The 14017-nt window shown below is 40.7% G+C and overlaps 1 protein-coding gene across 13 annotated transcripts in view; it reads right to left on the bottom strand.

Annotated features, from left to right (window-relative positions):
* Positions 1 to 14017, bottom strand: part of CTNND2 (catenin delta 2) — a 689312-nt gene that overhangs the window by 266867 nt on the left and 408428 nt on the right. The window lies entirely within an intron of this gene.

A 14017-nucleotide genomic window follows, 5' to 3' on the forward strand; every position in this document is an offset into this window, starting at 1 on the left:
TCTACTATTAAAAATATTATTTTCTATCATGAAATTTAAAAAAGAGACTTGTATATTTCCAGCTGTGATTACTTTTGTCAGTTGAATCCCTTTGTCACTTAGGTACTTCGATTCTGTGGTCCTTTAACAAGATTCCCAAGGAGAGTCACAGGGAAGCCACACCAACATTAGACATTTTGAAGGCAAGAATCAAGTTAAGTATGCAACACTTGACAAACCTTAGGTCTATACCACAAAGTGGTAACATGCTATCAAAATGTTTAGGAAAGCAATCCAAGATACAACTATTACAGCCCTTCCTGATACTTCTGTGAGGTTAAGTTCCTGGATGTGGGTAACGTTCTACTAGCTTAGCTTGTACTACTCAGAGCCCATTCCTGCCAGAAATCTCCAGAACATTTATTGTGTTGACAGTGGTTTTGTTGTATAAACAAACACTAAATATTTTTTAAAATGCAAAGCACAGATATGAAGTCATGTGTGATAGTAACATAGGGTAGAAATGAGAAAGATACACAGACATGACATTACTTAAACTTTAATACAAATTGTCTGGAGGAAAAAAATAATTTATTCTATTTCCTTCTTTGTAATCAGCTTGCACCATATACGTGTTTTCTTCCAAATTTTTCAATGTATGTGCATGTTTTCAGTGGAATAGTCTATTTGCATATTTTTCCCTTCAAACATTTTTCAGGTTGACTTGCCATTAGCACACCACTGAAAGTAATTCTGTTGTTCCCCTTACTAGAAAGTCTGCCAAGAATCCCAAGGACATATTTTATCTGTAACTACTGCAATTATCCAGGTAGTTGATATTACTATTATAGAATTAAACTCTTCATGGTCCACATTTTCAAAATGCTCCTTAACCCCTGCATCTTTAAGACTGATTCTCAGAACAGCTGAATGGCTCCACCAAGGTCTAGTATTCTTCAGAGTGGCCTAAAATACAGCCTGTTAAGATTACATCCAAATTTCTCTGTGTACTTGGTTCAACCTGTATTCACAGGAAAAAAATACAGAAAAACTGAGGGCAGCTTTTCAGAGGTTCAACTATTCAACAACAAACCAGACTTGCTACAGAATAAAGAATTACACTCCCTTCTGTAGGTACTGCTTTTATCCATTTACAAATTATCAATGCTTTTCAGAACAATAGATTTTCTTCTTAATCCTGCTTCCAATGAACCAAAAGATTTTTCTCATTGAATTTAGGGTTAGTATAACTCAAATATTAACATATTTTCAAGCAGTTATGCTAGTCTTCTAGTGGGGTGGGCTTAATTCCACCTCCTTCATACTCTACCGATACTTCTGAATCTGCAAGTTTAAACAGAAGATCTCTATTAGTTTATTATGCTAATATTAAACAGGATTATTTACATATTGATCATGTAATTAAGTTTAGCATTAGTTTATTATAATATTAAAGATGTTCATTTACATACTGCACATGTAATTAAGACTGTAACACTACTGTATTAAACAGTAAACATATGTATAACCAGAGAAAATTCTTGACCAAAACATACTGAAGTTCAAGCAAACAAGACAAGGAAGATGTGACAAACAATAAAAGAAAAAACAACATAACTTGGCAAAAACCAGCTAAGTGGCAATCTAGAAATTACTTGAAGCCACCTGAATAAAACAATTATGGGTAAACACCCTAAAAAAAGGTTCGAGAGTTAAAACATTATCATGAAGTAACTGCCACTATTCCTCTAACATTTAAAGAAAATGAGTATTTCAACAGATAATTAAAATATTTTCATTTTAAAAACATAAACACTCTCAAATCTCAGAAATTAAGGCATTTGGAACATGCAAAATCACAGAATCATCTAGGTTGGAAAAGACCTTGAAGATCATCCAGTCCAACCATTAACTTAACACTGACAGTTCCCAACTACACCATATCCCTCAGCGCTATGTTGACCCGACTCTTAAACACCTCCAGGGATGGGGACTCCACCACCTCCCTGGGCAGCCCATTCCAACGCCTAACAACCCCTTCTGGAAAGAAATGCTTCCTAATATCCAGTCTAAACCTTCCCTGGTGCAACTTGAGGCCATTACCTCTTGTTCTATAGCTTGTTACTTGGTTAAAGAGGCTCATCCCCAGCTCTCTGCACCCTCCTTCCAGGCAGCTGTAGAGGGCGATGAGGTCTCCCCTCAGCCTCCTCTTCTCCAGGCTAAACACCCCCAGTTCCCTCAGCTGCTCCTCGTACGACCTGTGCTCCAGACCCTGCACCAGCTCCGTTGCCCTTCTCTGGACACGCTCGAGTCATTCAATGTCCTTTTTGTAGTGAGGGGCCCAAAACTGAACACAGGAATCGAGGGGCGGCCTCACCAGTGCCGAGTACAGGGGTCAGATCCCTTCCCTGTCCCTGCTGGCCACGCTATTGCTGACACAAGCCAGGATGCCATTGGCCTTCTTGGCCACCTGGGCACACTGCTGGCTCCTGTTCAGCCAGCTGTCAATCAGCACCCCCAGGTCCCTCTCTGACTGGCAGCTCTCCAGCCACTCCTCCCCAAGCCTGTAGCGCTGCTGGGGGTTGTTGTGGCCCAAGGGCAGCCCCCGGCATTTGGCCTTATGGAAACTCCTCCAGTTGGCCTCAGCCCATGGCTCCAGCCTGTCCAGGTCTCTCTGCAGAGCCTCCCTACCCTCGAGCACATCAACACTCCCACCCAACTTGGTGTCATCTGCAAACTGACTGAGGGTGCACTCGATCCCCTCATCTAGATCATCAATAAAGATGTTAAGCAGGAGTGGCCCCAACACCGAGCCCTGGGGGACACCACTCGTGACTGGACACCAAGTGGGTTTAACTCCGTTCACCACAACTGTTTGGGCCCGGCCATCCAGCCAGATTTTTACCCAGCAAAGCGTGTGCCCATCCAAGCCACAAGCAGACAGCTTCACCAGGAGAATGCTGTGGGAAAAGGGTGTCAAAGGCCTTACTAAAGTCAAGGCAGACAACATCCACAGCCTTTCCCTCATCCAATAAGCAGGTCGCCCTGTTGTAGAAGGAGATCAGGTTTGTCAGGCAGGACCTGCCTTTCATAAACCCATGCTGACTGGGCCTGAGCATCTGGTTGTCCTGCATGTGTTGTGTGATGGTACTCAGGATGAGCTGCTCCATCAGCTTCCCGGGCACTGAAGTCAAGCTGACAGGCCTGTAATTTCCCAGATCATCCTTCGGACCCTTCTTAAAGATGGGCGTCACATTGGCTAATTCTGTCAGGACCTCCCTGGTCAGCCAGGACTGCTGGTAAATGATGGAAAGCGGCTTGGCGAGCACCCCAGCCAGCTCCTTCAGCACCCTCGGGTGTATCCCATCCAGTCCCATAGACCTGTGTGTGTCTGTGATACAGCAGGTCACTGACTGTGTCCTCCTGGAATGCAGGGGGGGTCGTTCTTCCAGTCTCTGTCTTCTGGCTGAGGAGGCTCGATTCCCTCAGTACAACTAGTCTTGTTATTAAAGACTGAGGCAAAAAAGGCATTAAACACCTCAGCCCTTTCATTAATATACTTTTTAAAGCGTGTCTCTTAAAACACCTTTAGTTTCAAGCAAAACTGATGCTTTTCGACAGACCTCAATATGCAATTCTACTACACTATTTCCAAATTGTCAGATAATATTTAAACACAAAACACTAGCACCCTTTAATTTTTAGTTCTTAAATCTGGTTTAAAAAATATAAGAAGAGGGAACAGAACCATTATTTTAAATGTTTCTATTAAATTGGTATTTCAAAAAGTGGAATATCAAGTTTTGGTTTTGATTAAAATAGCTTTTCCATCACTCTTAAAATTCTTACATCTATTAATTTATTCAAGTCTCAACTAAGGAGCAACAGGTTTTTATTGCATGTTTTATTTAAACATTAAAATCAGCTAACCATTAGCTATTATGCCAACAGTTATCTTTGTTGCTGGTGATATATCATATCCAGTAAAACTCACACAGATAACTTTCAGAGAAACTAACACAATTAGAGCTGAAGTCAACAAAAGACTTGTAGATTTTTCTATCATTACAAAAAAAGGGGGTGTGTGTGATGGATTTCAGATAACTGCATCCTACCTCATCTACATACTCAGCCCCTCCACCATATTGTGCTGCCACTTTGGAAGACACTGGAAAGATAATTGATCAAAACAAAGACCACGAACTCAAAGAACTGATGCCACTGAGAAAGAGAGGGGTGTAACACGCCTCCTGCCTGCATCCTGGGTTAGCAGCACCTACAACCTTTACTACCTGAAGCTGAATGCTGATCTGTATCATCTGCTTCAAAAAAACGTGCGTTAATGCAGTCTAAAGCTCACAGAGGTCAGAAAAGCAATGAGGTCAGAATGGAAAAGCAGCAACTGATATACTACCAGGAAGCAATAAAACATCAGATTACCAAGGCCCATTCATATTCTTGCATTCAAGGAGGCTAATCTCCCTCAGTTCCCCTAAATCTAGAGGCATCATGAACTTATGGCTTACCCCAAACCACACTTGTCCAAACCCTGTTCTGAACCAGCTGCCATCCCTTCACCTGAACTGCAACTATGCTGCACTGCATTTCTTGAAACCAAAGGAGTGATGTGCATCAAGGCAACACAGAACTTTCATACATGAAAACTGACTCATCCCCCCTCCCTGCCCAAACTGTCCCTAACAGCAATGCTGGTTTTCCCTTTGGGATGTATAAGGCATCAAGCCTTCAAAGACAACTCATTATTAACTTTATAATTCTGCAAGCTGCTAATGATGATGATGATGTATTTAGCATCAGAGTAGATACAGAAGTCTTATGACCATGGTTGTGAAGGAGTGGCTTTTCTTCTCCCTTCTACATTAAGAAAAAAATCCCAAACCAATGAGAATAGCTAAACCATTATTTAGGGCTGAAGAAACCACTCGATAATTAATTCCTCAAACAGTCCAATCTTTAGTCTGACAAAAGACAGAAATTTGATTGCAGTGCTGGAGATGCATCACAGAAGTACGAAGAAGACTAAAAAGCTCCAAAATAGCTTGAAAAGGCATCAAAGTAAAGACAAAAAAGAAAAAAAGGTACATTCATTTTTTTAAAACATAAACTGATTAACTGTAAGAACAAAGCATGCAGAAAAGTCTTCTCTGTCTTCTGAAGTCTCCAACTGAAACCTGACAGAAAGTGGAATGCCCTTTCTTCTGTACCTCTGTGGAGCCTGTAAAAGTAGACTGTGGTCAGGCTCCAGCAGGGGTATCTTGTGAGCGCTCAGCCAAGGTGAATCAGATTAGGGCAATGATGATAACCTAGAACCAGCCAGAAGTGTTACCAGATGAACACATCACATTCCTACAACCTCTTCTCTCCTCCCACATTCAAGAGTGGCAACAGAAAGAACCCAGGAAGAATACAGTCCTATCTAACTGGATCAAAAAGATGATCTCCACTCTTTGCACTTAAAAAGAAAACCCCACTAGCTGAAGGTTTCAGAATTATCCCAATATGTTCCTCAGTACTATAGCAAAATGGTGTTCTTTTTTGACAAAATTGCACTTTCCATGAGAAGAAAAATACTGTAATCAGACAAGAGTAACGAGAGAAATACACAAAATAATACCTAACTGCACTTCAGATCTTGTGCAGGCTGTCATGGAAGTAAATACAACATGAAAATAAATGCAACACATTTGAATGACACTGCTAATCTGACAGTTTAGGTCAATAAAGCAAAGCAACTAAACTGGCAGCATTTTTCATCAGGAGAAACTAAAGACATTAAAACTATACAAATGAATGGATATACAGGCATTTGCATATGCTTTAATAAAGCCTGAAGAGTTATTATTTCTGCCCCCTGTGAAAGCCTTTACAACCATTCATCCTGCCTTGCTGCAGCCCTAAGAAGCCGCCCTACAAATTCATGATACTCTCTAAACATCTCTAATAGCAAGAGCATACAGTACTGTCCTCCTCTCCAGGATTTAAGAGCTCACTGGAAACATGAAATATGCAGGTGATCATCTCATCATGAAGAAAAGCAGCCAGATTTGACCAGATAAACCATTCAGCTCTCATTTAAAAATCCTCCATCACGAAATATATTAATCGAGAGTCCTGTTAAGCAGTTTCCTTATGTCTACGTGTGCTGGTTTTGGCTGGGGGAGTGAGTGAGCGGCGGTGTGGTGCTTAGTTGCCATCTGGGGTCAAACCATGGCAGTCCTTTTTGCTGCCCAGGGTGAGGCTCAAAGGCTCAGAGATAACAACAGATTTGATTGGAATGTGTGATACTGAATTTAGAGCTGTTATTGCTGTTTAGCTATTAATTAATAGGCTCCTGTGCTTGCCACAGGGTTTGCGTGCCTCACTGTATATTAGAGTCTAGTGCTCATTAGTGGCTGCTTTTTGCTTTCCTGCTTGCTGTACTGCTGCATTGCTTGTCATCTTACTCTGCTGTGCCTGGGAACATTTTGATAACAGCAATGGCGATGCGCCTGGGCTGGCTGATGGCCAGGATATCGCTGCTATTTCTGTGCTGCTGTGATGGACAGGCTGGAACTCCAGTGTGAACTCAAGTTGATGGGACTGTTGACCTGTGAATGAGTCAATGTGGGCGCAGGACACCCCAAAGTGTGTGTGGCTGTGGGTAAACCCATGCCAGAGCAGGTACATCTCAAAGCATCTGTGGCCATGGTTGTATCAGTGCCGCAGCAGGTATATCTCTGAAGGGACTGTGGCCCAAGCATAGTCCATGCTGGAGAAGGTACACCTCAAAGCATCTGTGGTTGTGCGTGAGGTCATGCTGGAGCACCTCAAAGTGTGTGGCCATAGGTAAGCCCATGACAAAGCAGGTACACCCCTGGAGGGACTGCAGCCATGGGCAAGGCCATACTGGCGCAGGTGCATCTCTGAAGACACTGTGGTCCATGGAGAAGACTGCACTGGAATAGGTGGACCTCAAAGTAGCTGTGGTGGTGGTATGTCTATCCTGCAGCAGGTCTGCCCCTGGACACTGTGGTTCATAGATAAGGTTCCACTTGGAGCAGGTACAGCCCTAAGGGACTGCAGTCTGTGGGTAAGTCCAAGCCAGAGCAGGAGCAAGGGAAGGAGTTCATTACAATGTTAAACCCTGTAACCTGGACCAGAAAGACAAAGGGTGGAGACTTTAATGGAAATACCTTTAAATTGTTGTAACACATGATTTGGGTTGCACGGCATAGGAATTACTATAGCAGGAACCACCTGAATCAATGGGGACAAGCCTTACAAGAAGCAGTGCAAGTGCAGCAGTGACCCAACCTGAGCTGGCTCTGGTGCTCAGCAACTCCACACATCGCACCACATCTCCTGTCCTGAATGACCACCACAAGAGACGGAGCCCAAGGTCGCTGACTAAATGAACTCAGTGGACATTTGTGAACATTTTACAGACATTTCACAGGGGTGGTCCACAGACTAAGGGAATGGTATCTCTATATTATATCAAAGGATAGGAAGCAGGGTGGTGGTTTATGAGGATATATTGGGTAGTGTGAGACCTGTGAATGACGTAAATTGTATGGAATAAGGGATGGAGAATGTGCTGGTTTTGGCTGGGGTAGAGTTAATTTTCTTTGTAGTAGCTAGTATGGGGCTATGTTTTTGATTTGTGCTGCAAACAGTGTTGGTAACACAGAGATGTTTCAGTTACTGCTGAGCAGAGCTTACACAGCATCAAGGCCTTTTCTGCTTCTCACCCCACCCCACCAGTGAGTAGGCTGGGGGTGCACAAGAAGTTGGGAGGGGACACAGCTGGGACAGCTGACCCCAACTGACCAAAGGGATATCCCATAGCATAGGATGTTGCTCAGCACATAGAGCTGGGGGAAGAAGAAAGGGGGGGGACGTTCAGAGCAATGGCATCCATCTTCCCAAGTCACTGTTACACGTGATGGAGCCCTGCTGTCCTGGAGATGGCTGAGCATCTGCCTGCCCATGGGAAGTGGTGAATGAATTCCTTGTTTTGCTTTGCTTCGACGGCTTTTGCTTTACTTATTAAACTGTCTTTATCTCAACCCACGAGTTTTCTCACTTTTACTCTTCCGATTCTCTCCCCCATCCCAACACAAGGGGAATGAGCAAGCAGCTGTGTGGGGCTTAGTTGCTGGCTGAGGTTAAACCACAACACTATGATACAGGAACATCATTAATGAGATAAGGGCTGAGGATGAAGCTCAATGACCATTATATTACCACTTATCAGTAATGTGTTTACACCATTTAACTTAACTTAGTCGCAACCCCACACACTTCAACACACAGCATATCTCTGGCTACTTGAGGCTCTAAGTATCAAACTCAGGCTCTGAACACACTAACACACATTGTACTCAGAAGGTTTGATTTTCTAACAGAGACGATTGACCACCCACAACTACACAGATTTTAAATTTCAAATATAATGACAACATTGCTCATGTAATTTGTGCTGAGTTCTTCTTAGATTATAAGTTTAAAAAAACCCTGAACAACAAAAACCAACCCCAGACAATGATAAAATTGTAATAAGCCTATCAGTGAGATAAGAGGCTTCAGGCACAGAAACTAAAAGAGAATCACAGTGATTTTGTAGCTTTGATATGCTTCATGCTTTTCAGAGGACTGAAAGAACTTTTTAATTTAAATGGCACATCAGGGCTGAAAACCCCTCTTGACAAGAGTTTCTCTTAGATATTTGCCCTGAAATGCTACTGTCCTTATATAAAAAAAAAAAAAAAAAAAATTATACAGTACCTCACATGATAGCTTCACTGCAATTCTGAAAAAGCAACACATGAGAAAAAGGATATTAATAGTAGGATTTTGACTCTGAACTTGTATGTAATGACGCATATTTTACAGACACTAACCTGGTTTATGTAGTAAAGAAGCTGATGTGAACTCAAAGTGTAGAGTCACAAGTGAACAGAGGGGAGAAGGAGAAAGAAGTCAGATATTCATCGCCAGAGTTTTGATATTGACCTTTTTCTGCCAGAAATTTATGCAGAAACATCTTCAGAATGCTTGTCTGAATACATGTATTCTCTACTCTCAACACTGGAAAAGGACAGTACGATTTACAACAAATGTTACTATAAATAATAAAACTCAGATAATGGGAATATACCAGCACTGTGTGATGCAAGTACTGAAAGTGAATACAAACTGTTAAGACATGACAGATTGTTAAATTAACCAGTAAGACATGACAGGCCATATGGCAGTACCAGCTAATGCACACCTTGGGCATATCAGCTTGTGCCCCTAGCACACCAAGGATCTGCATTCCCCAGAACCAAAACACAGACTGGAGTGAATTCCTTTCAATTGAGTTCAGATTTTTCTTAAACACAGGTTTCTCACCTGTTTAGATTTTACACACACACACATATGAAATGTATCATTTGGGTCTGAAGTTTTTCCCTCCCCAAATACCGAATTAAAAATTAAGTAGCAAAAGTTCAGAATTAAACTAATTTTTGTCCCTAGCCTCTTTTTTTTCATTCTCACTACACTATTCTGTCTGTGTCTCGGGACTATTTCTACAGATAAAGAAGGAAATAACACCATCACTGAACTGACTGATTGCACATGATGCCTTTCAACTTATATCAAACTCCAGACATTCAGAAAAAATGTGGATATGCTACTTTGGCAATCCCGGTCCCCACTATAGGAGATCACCACAAAACAAGTTATGTGCTACAACATAAAAGCCCACGGAACTGAAATAACAGACTTGCCTCTCCTATCAGTATCTTAGATTGCTTTTCCTCAAGTTTTCTACTTAAAATATTAAAATGTAATATGATATGTGGCCTGGAGTGTTTCTTGTAAACTATCATTGCACTGTCAAACCTAGTAGCAGTTTCACTGTCAAGGTACTGTCATGTTCAGCAGTATGGCTCACACTGTGGCATTTCCCAGACATAATTTGTCCATTAACCAGATTAAGTATTTTAGGAAAGTCTCCTCAAAACAGATTGGCTTTGGCTGCTTAAGCAACACTGTAGAACCAGTCTCTGACCCAGGGTCAGCTCTTTTCACATTAGTGCTAAAAATAAAGATAGGGGGAAAAAAAAATTATTACACTTTTTAAAGTGTAATAAACAGGCCCCAAACAAACTTTAAAAATAATTTAATAAATCTTACTATGTCTTATAAGAAGTATCTGGATAATTTTTATCCCATTTAAACTAGTTTTTTAACCAAATATTGACATTAATTGCACTCCTAAGTATATTTAAAAGAGAAATAAAGCCAGCAATATTTTCGTTAATTGTCTATGTTTACATTTTAGTCGTGCTGTGTGACTGTACTGCAAGGTATTGTATCAGTTATTTTGGTTCTACAAATTTAGGAAAAACAGAAAAACCCCCACACCACAAATTTGTGTTTCTTCACAAGCATTTTCTTTTTCTTGCTACTGTCCTCATTCTGTTGAAAAGCATTCACGTGCTTAAAACATTTCATCAAAAATAAATTGTTAGTGGAAGGAGAAGTGTGACTAGGAGCAAAGAGATAAGAGGCAAAGATAGCCAGGAAGAAATAGCAGATTAAATGTGACAGACAAGTTCAGGGAGATAATTCCCATTTCATTTCTGATCTAGGGAACTGTCACTGAGGAAAGAATAAAAAACAAAACCTCCCTCAAATCAACCGCTACCACACAACAACAACAACAACTTGCCTTCAGCAAGTCAGAAAATTATATTTTTTCTTTTTTTTTTTTTTTTAACTATTAACTGAACGATCATATAGGGTGCTTACACACACACCCACACACACACCCACCCCCTTCTCTTAAGCTCTGCCTCTTCCCTTCCCCTCAACCCTGCCAATTTTGCAGAAAAGGTTAAAGAAGTCCTATGCATGGCTGGGAGCAGATACTGCTATCCAGTGATAGAAATAGCTGCTTCTAACTTTCCTGCTCACTAACCACTTTGACTGAGGGATGAATTCCTCAGCAATAGGATGATGTTACTAAGCAACAGTGCCAAACAGCCATGCATATGCTGTTCGGATAGTTCACCACAGCTTCAGAACAACTGAAAATAATATCAAGCATTTGTAGCAGAATAGATCTTCTAAGTTTTGTTAAACATCTTTAAGAAAAGATGAAAGTTTGTTGTTTCAAATTTGGAACTGTAAAAGCATGTGTTGCATTATGGGCTCCATGCTATACAGGTGCTGTGGTGATACATTCAACTCAGCAAGTAAAGGAACAGAAATACTAGTGTAGTTGATGAGACATATAAAGTAAATATCCAGAAAAAAACACCTCTACACGATGTTTTGTGAAACCCTACAGTTAACACTTCTCTAACCAGGATTGCATATCAAAAGGAAGAACAGCGTGTCTTTTAATTCCCCAAAGATGGGTCTTCCTTCCTTGCCGAAGCACAAGGCTGTACACACTTGGGGACCCAACTTCTGCCTCCTAAGCAGCCACACAGGCTAAACATATGAAACCCTGTAGATCTTTGTAGGGCTACAGACGACTTACCAGCAGCACGAGTTATCTCCTACAAAGCATTGATGCCTCCAGCAAAACAAATCAGGCACTATTTCACTGATGCCCGCCAGTGAAAACTTAACTTTCTGATCGTGTTTAACGTTGTGGAAAAGCACAGCATCTAAAACACCCAGGAACTTGCAACCCTTCCCCCAAACCGAGCATCGGCTCAGTGAACCTTAAATGGAGCAAGTTCTCACAGCAACTTTGATTCAGGGGGAAGGGGAAACCCTTTCTGCATCAAATCCTCCCTGCACATGGAACAGAAAGCGTATCTAGAGCTTAAATCCAACTAGAAGTGAAAGTCTCAAGATTGGCACAGAAAATTTCTTAAGGAACATGGTTTGTGGAACAGTGGTTCCCAAAGGGAAGACAGTTGCTGTGTAACGCTGTGGAAAAGGTAACACTGGAAAACAAAACTCACTCAGGTGAAGAAGCGTCAAGTCTGTCCAACTACAGTATTGCTCAACTGTCTTTTGTTGTGCAGCATGGATTTTTGATCTAATCATACTGTTAATTCCTGGATGTTCACAGTTCCAACAGGTGGTTTTCCTGCTAACAAGGAAAACGCAAACAAATTGTTCCAGTGAATCCTAACTATGTGTGCATGTTTTTAAAAGTATTAATTTATGATGAATACCACACATACTTCTTTTGCAAACCTATCTTCCAAGTCTCTGATACATGCAGCTGAAATCCAACACACCACAAATGGGGTTTGCTCACAGAAGAGTCTTTGCAACTTATCTTTTGTAGTTCCTTTTACAATGAGACTGCATATTCTTAGACATGTGAACAATATTAACTTCTGGAGATTTTATCTGTAACACTTTGTACTCAAACTTGCATTTCACTGAGAGAATGGAGAAAAGCATCAGATAGTATTTGTTCTTTTATGTAAAGTCATCTTTGATAGAATATTAAACGCTTTCTCCTCCCAGCGGCTTTCACCTCCTCAGTGAGCATTTGTTTGCAATCCCCAGTTTCTAGAATTCACCACGACCTAAGGTATAAATCTGTGACATTCCAAGGGAAAAAAAAAAAAACAACCAGGGTTCATTATCTTTGTCTTTCTTTGCATATTCTGTAACACACTATATTACTCATCAAGTTTTTATTATTCATTTGAGATTCACTGCATTTAAAATATGACAGGGAAAACATGGAGCTTTTATTAAATGTATATTGATACAGTCTAACTAAATAATTTACTTATGCCTGTAAAAAAGTTTAGACCAGCAATTATCCACTTTTAAAACTATGTTCAATAGATTATCATAGCATTATTCAAGCTGGTTCTAGGTTGTTCCCGTTATGTATACATCAAGGCCTCTACTAAAACACTTAAAATAATCTCCTATTATTAAAATCATTCTAATCTAAAGCAATTTTAACAGGCTTGCTCTATAAATAAAAGAAATACTGAATGGAGAGACAAAGAAAAGGAATACTGTTAACACCGTGGCCAAGTTTATGATGGAATAATCATCGTATCCCATAGAATAGTTTTCTCTTTTCATTCATTGTGCTTACTAATATAGCAGTCACACAGTGGTAAGCATTAGTATCCAACTTCCAAAAACTCAGAAAAATATCTTAAGTAAATCCTTCCACAATAAGCAGCAGGCAAAAAAGGAAATGGATGGCCATAGATTTTTTTCCAGGAACATATTTAAAGAAAAAAAAGAAGACACAAGAAAAGAAAAGAAACAAAAGCAGCACAACAGACTTTGTGATGTGCCATTAATCTCACAAATTCAGACTCTCCCTGAAAAGCATGCAAGGAAAGGACTGTAAGCTGAAAAGAGTCCTGTCAATCGAGCAGAGAGTCCATGCTAAAAGGAAATGGCCATGACAAATGCAGCAAGAGACAAATGGCGACAGAAGGTCACTGGCAAAAGGAAAGCAGACCTAAGATAAGAAACTTAAGAAATGTGTTCACAGCAGTTTGTAACAAACCACTGGTAGGGTTCAGCTTCAAGAAGGATCTTAACAGCACTTTCAGCTAGAAGCATGTTAGTCCAAAGGTGACTAACACTTAAGAGATTCTGAACTGTCCCACAGTTAGTTCCTGGTTATTCAGAAATGCAAATTTATACCATTTGCATGTCAAATGGATGCCTCACCTGTGAAACAAACACTTCCATGACCCTATGGTTGGCTGAAGACATTTGCATCGTTTTGCCTGATGTTACAAAAGCAGTCTGAAACCTACTGCAGCAAAACAGTGACATGCAATCCATCACAATCTTGATGAACTTCAGAAAAAAAAGAGATTCTTGGCTAAGACAGTTTATTTTTGCATTCCCAGACTCACAAGATAGGAACTTAAGCAGGGCAGGACACAAATGAGATCACTTTGGATAAGACTGCTCCGTTATATTCAGCATTAGCTTCAGATACTTGCCAAAAGCAGCTCAAGGTCCAACACAGACAAGGATGACATGAGCTAGACATGAACTCCAACTTCAGACTGAAAAAAAAGTAAAA

Source organism: Athene noctua, chromosome 2 (assembly GCF_965140245.1).
Source record: "Athene noctua chromosome 2, bAthNoc1.hap1.1, whole genome shotgun sequence".
NCBI lineage: Eukaryota > Metazoa > Chordata > Aves > Strigiformes > Strigidae > Athene > Athene noctua.